The sequence below is a fragment of the Rutidosis leptorrhynchoides genome, chromosome 7, assembly GCF_046630445.1.
Source record: "Rutidosis leptorrhynchoides isolate AG116_Rl617_1_P2 chromosome 7, CSIRO_AGI_Rlap_v1, whole genome shotgun sequence".
NCBI lineage: Eukaryota > Viridiplantae > Streptophyta > Magnoliopsida > Asterales > Asteraceae > Rutidosis > Rutidosis leptorrhynchoides.
Window position 1 is genome coordinate 87,861,074 of NC_092339.1, and position 6,483 is coordinate 87,867,556.

Here is a 6,483-nt window from a genome sequence, read left to right on the forward strand (position 1 = left end):
ATATAGCAGCTGGTGGTTCTATTATGAAGAAAACCGAAATTGATGCTTACAAAATTATTGATAACACTGCTTCCCACTCACATGAGTGGCACCAAGAAAAAGATATCGTTAGATCATCTAAAACAGCTAGAGCCGATTCTAGCCATAGATTCCATTTCCGCAAAGATAGATGCTGTGGAGAGACGAATGGAAAAGATGACTAAAGATATTCACTCAATACGAATTAGTTGTGAGCAGTGTGGAGGACCACATTTGACAAAAGATTGTCTCAGTATTGAATTAACAATGGAACAAAGAGAGAATATTTCATACATAAACCAAAGGCCTGGAAATAATTATCAGAATAATTATCAACCGCCAAGACCTATTTACAATCAAAACCAGAATTATAACCAAAATATTCCATACAACAACCAACAAGGTCCTAGCAATCAACAAGTATCCAATAATAATTATAATCAGCAAAGACCTAATTTTCAAAACAAACCACCACAACAAACCGATGATAAAAATCCGAATTTAGAAGATATGATGACGAAGCTAGTTGAAACTCAAACGCAGTTTTTCACATCTCAAAAACAAACCAATGAACAAAATGCTCAAGCATTTAGAAATCAACAAGCTTCTATTCAAAATCTGGAACAAGAAGTAAGTAACCTAGCAAGGTTAATAGGTGAAAGAAAACCGGGAAGTCTACCTAATGATACAAATGCTAACCCCCGAAATGAAACAGCTAAAGTCATTACCACAAGAAGTGGTACAACACTTAAACCACCTGAAATACTTGTAACTTCTGATGAAGCTATTCCTACTTCACAAGAACCACAACCTGATCAAGATAAGGAAAAAGAACCGGTAGTTGAGAAGGTTAATGAAGATAACACAGTTAAGGCTAAACCTTATGTTAAACCATACCAACCACCACTTCCTTACCCGAGTAAAATGAAGAAAGAGAAACTTGAAGCCGAGCAATCCAAATTCTTGGATATGTTTAAACAGATAAATGTAAATCTTCCTTTCATTGATGTGATTTCAGGAATGCCTAGATATGCTAAATTCTTGAAAGATCTAATCTCAAATAGAAAGAAAATGGAAGAACTCTTGGCTGTTACCATGAATGCTAATTGTTCAGCAGTGCTGTTGAATAAGATACCAGAAAAACTATCTGATCCAGGAAGTTTCACAATTCCATGTTTTCTGGGTAGTCTTAGTTCAATAGAAGCATTGGCAGACTTAGGTGCTAGTATAAATCTAATGCCGTATTCACTATACGCTAAACTAGACCTTGAAGAATTGAAACCAACCAGAATAAGCATACAACTAGCCGATCGATCAATAAAATATCCTAGAGGGATAATGGAGAACATGCTAGTTAAAGTTGGTACTTTAGTATTTCCAGTAGATTTTGTTGTTCTGGACATGGAAGAAGATTCTCAAGTTCCTCTCATATTAGGAAGACCATTCTTAAACACGGCTAAAGCAATGATAGACGTGTTACATGTTATTATATTCAAACTATAGATGATACATGTTATTATATTCAAACTATAGATGCACATGCAGAATTATTAGAAGAATTTCCAGAATTACAAGGAACAGGAGAATGTTCTTTAGGAGAAGGTAATGAACCAATTGATGAAGCTGAAATGTTAGCTACACTTATAGCTAATGGATATGAACCAACAACAGAAGAAATTCAAATGCTAAAAGAAGAAGACAGATATCGATATAAATCATCAATAGAAGAACCTCCGAAATTAGAGTTAAAGCCACTTCCAAACCATTTGAAATACGCTTATTTACATGGTGAATCTGAATTACCTGTAATAATATCGTCTTCTCTTACTGAAAATGAGAAATCACAACTCATTTCTGTGTTGAAAGCTCATAAACCAGCCATTGCATGGAAGATTCATGATATTAAAGGAATAAGTCCTTCGTATTGCACACATAAAATCCTTATGGAAGAAGGTCATAAAATGTATGTGCAACGCCAACGAAGACTAAATCCTAATATGCAAGATGTAGTTAAGAAAGAGATTATTAAACTGCTAGATGCAGGTCTAATTTATCCAATCTCTGATAGTCCATGGGTAAGCCCAGTTCAATGCGTGCCTAAGAAGGGTGGCATGACTGTCATTACAAATGAGAAAAATGAGCTTATTCCTACTAGGACTGTAACAGGATGGCGTGTGTGTATTGATTATAGAAAATTAAATGACGCCACCAGAAAAGATCGCTTTCCCTTACCTTTCATTGATCAAATGTTGGAAAGATTAGCCGAAAATAGTTACTATTGTTTTCTAGATGGATTTTCCGGATATCTTCAAATTCCAATAGCACCAGAGGACCAAGAGAAAACCACATTCACGTGCCCTTATGGTACTTTTGCTTACAAACGCATGCCATTTGGACTTTGCAACGCCCCTGCAACCTTTCAAAGGTGTATGATGGCGATTTTTCACGACATGATAGAAGAATGCATGGAAGTTTTCATGGATGACTTTTCAGTCTTCGGTGATACATTTGAATCATGTCTAGCTAATCTGGAACGAATGCTCATTAGATGCGAACAATCAAATCTAGTACTTAATTGGGAGAAATGCCATTTTATGGTTAAAGAAGGCATCGTTCTTGGTCATAAAATTTCAAAAGAAGGAATTGAAGTGGATAGAGCTAAAGTAGATGTAATTGCTAAACTTCCACATCCCACCAATGTTAGAGGAGTTAGGAGTTTTCTAGGGCATGCCGGTTTTTACCGACGTTTCATAAAAGATTTTTCTAAAATTGCCACTCCTATGAATAAACTCCTAGAAAAGGATGCTCCATTCATCTTTTCAGATGAATGTATCAAATCTTTTAATATTCTTAAAGAGAAACTCACTAATGCGCCGATCATGATAACACCAAATTGGAATCTACCATTTGAACTAATGTGCGATGCAAGTGATTTTGCAATGGGAGCCGTTTTAGGACAAATGATTGAAAAACGATTTCAACCTATATATTATGCTAGTAAGACGTTACAAGGAGCACAAACGAACTATACAACTACTGAAAAAGAACTCCTTGCTATTGTCTTTGCTTTTGACAAATTTCGATCATATCTCGTTGTGACGATCGCTCCAAATCCATATGGACGAATACGTCATTCATTGATTTCATTGCGAGGTATTTGACCTCTATATGATACGTTTTGTAAACATTGCATTCTTTTGAAAAGGCACACCATAAATGTATATTTAAATCAAAGGTTTTCGACATCTGATGATTTCTACATATAGACAATCACCGTATATAATAGTTTACAATAGTACTTTCGTTGACAATGCAGTCAAAATAAGGTACATGGTGATGAATTGGTGAATGCAACGTTTTCTTGAAAAATATGCCATGTAAGACTCCATGCACATAGCTTGTATATCATAATAGCAAACAGCGGAAGACTTCTAGGGAACCTGAGAATAAACATGCTAACAAGTGTCAACACAAAGGTTGGTGAGTTCATAATTTGTATGTTTCGCATAATCTGTATATAAAGATGGATCACAAGATTTCAGTTGTTTCATCCAGAAACGTTTATCAAAATATTCTACGAAATTGAGCACCCTGGTAACTAAACTTAACGTATATATAATTTGTACCCTTTGTATAATCATCTTAATAATACACGCAAACCAACGTGTACGCTTCTCAAATAGCATACATCCGTTAAAAGGCTAGTGCTCTAGCTCGGACGGGGATATCAAGCCCTATGGATCCATATACTACTACTCGCGCCCACCAGTTCTTATAACTGGCAGTTAACAGTTACCAAAGCTAAGGGATTTTCGGTTCAAACTCAGTGTAGAATTTAGTATGTACTTGTATCCATTGCATTTAAAATAAAGTGCATGTATTCTCAGCCCAAAAATATATATTGCAAAAGCAATTAAAAAGGGATCAATGAAACTCACGCATATAAATCTAGTATTTTCAGTATTTATAAACAGTCGCATGTATTTTCAGCCCAAAAATATATTGAGTAAAAGGGATCATATGAAACTCACCTTAGCAGCACATAACGTTGTTCATCGTAATGTGACCGAAACCCGGAATATCAAATAATCGTAGATCTCAACCTAGAGAACATATGTTGGTCAATAAATGTCTATCAAGCTAGGTCTGGTCATAGTGTATCACAACCCTAATGCTCGAGATCGACATACAAAAGTTTATCAAAAGTCATTTCAAAAAATCATTCTGACTTTAGTTCAACAAAACGAGACGTGCCTTATATAAGGATTCATTTACTCGGTTGGTAATATTTAAAAATCCATTTTATCAATCTCGTAAATAAGTTGTTTAAATCTTAATTGTAGATTCAAAAGCAATTTCAATTAACGTCAATCATAATTCAGTTGCTTATATCTTTTAATCCGTTCATCGAAACTATTCGATATCTAAATGAAAAGTTATTGATTTTTCGCTAGCTTTCCAAAAACATGTATATCATATACCTTTTACCAGTAATATATGTATTTAATTCGTGATTCATTATAAACTGTTTAGAGATGAAATTTAGCATACACGCATGTATAAATATATATATACTCGAGCACTAGACATGGATACACAATTATTATGTAAAAGATAAAATATAAGTACTTACATATCAATATTGAGATTCAATATTGTAGGAAAGTACGTAGACGTAACGGAGATGATAAACACTAGTTTTGACTTGCAAACAAAACCCTTGAACAATACCCATAACCTCCTTAGTAATAACCCATATTTTCCTTAGCTCTATCCCGCTCGAAAACCCATTTTTGAAAGTGACACGCTCATAACCTCGTCGTAGTATTTTATGAATAATACTAATTATTAATAATACTAATAATAATAAGATTAATAATAATATTAATCTTAATAATAATAATAATAATAATAATAATAATAATAATAATAATAATAATAATAATAATAGAACAGAGGGAGTAATTGTGCAACAAATGAACAAAAATCGTCGAAATTTATAGATGTTTGCTGGGATCTGTCACCATGCGATCGCATGGCTCCCATGACCAATTCACATGCGATCGCATGGATTGGTTTTACAGTTTTATCGTGTACCTCGTCGACATATATTATAATCGTAAATTGAATTTAAAATTTTAAAAAGTCGTATTTATTAAATACTTCAGGGGTATTCTATGTAACTTATAATTAATAATTTCTATCATGTTGTTTTCATGTGAATAGTAAATGAATTAATTTAAATTCAACTATTTAAGCTACACGTTGTACATTGTGCTTTACAAATTGTACATTATTAATTTAACTTTATTTCTTAAAAAAAATACAAAAATTATATCATAAAAATAAAATGACTTAATACGTAAAATTTTTGATTTGAAATAGCATCGTTTAATAGTAAATTTTTAATAATTTCATATATATATATTATTCGCATGATTCCATATATATCGAAAACTCTTATATTTATTAAAATATGTATATAATACATGTTATGACGTTCGTGAATCGTTGGACAAACAGGGTGGTCAACCGTTATATATATAAAAAATCATTTTCAAAAGTTTCAAAATTCATTGCTTATCATGTCGAAAATATTAAATCATATAGAGAATTGGTTTAAATAAGTCGAAATTTTCCGGGTCATCACAGTACCTCCCCGTTAAAGAAATTTCGTCCCGAAATTTGAGTGAGGTCGTCATGGCTAACAATAAAAATGTTTTCATGACGAATATGAGTTGATAAATAGAATTTCTATCATCGTTGAATAATATGGATAAAACAATCCAATTACTCGAAGCGTATGAGGGAAGTTATCGTAAAAGAGTGAAATGAAGAATAGAGATGCATCTTATCTCTTGACGTAGTAACGATTGATTTCCGAAATTTAAAGAATAGAAAATCTTCTTAATCTAAATAAGATTTGATTCTTCGGAATTTGCGAAAATTAAGATTTTTTTTTTTGATTAAATGCGCAATCTGCCTCGATTACTATGTCTGATATTTCGCTATAAATTGACCTCTTCCGTTTCATTTATTTTCACCACTCCTATAATCATCTTTCTTATTTCATACATCCCAATAGATTGTGAAAATGCTTAATCCAGTTCTAATTCTTGATATTTTCCTGGCTATCGTATCCTTCATTCTTCTTTTTCATCTGCCACCAGAGGAAGTTATTTTCTTCTACTATTACCTTGGGGTTATAGTATTTTTCATTCTCCCGTGTCTTTATATTGCTATTCGCATTGATATACACGGTTTGTAATTTCGGCGTTGTTATCGGGCTTATATTCTCCTTTATATTTCGGAGCTTCATGCTTTCGTTTTCTCTTCCCGACTTTAAGTCAAGAGAATAATGGTCGAAAATTTGTAGGTATGGATTTTGAAATGAACATAATTAATATTATAAGAAAGAAACGGTAATGGCACAATCTGACTTGTCAAATTACCAGAATACCTCGA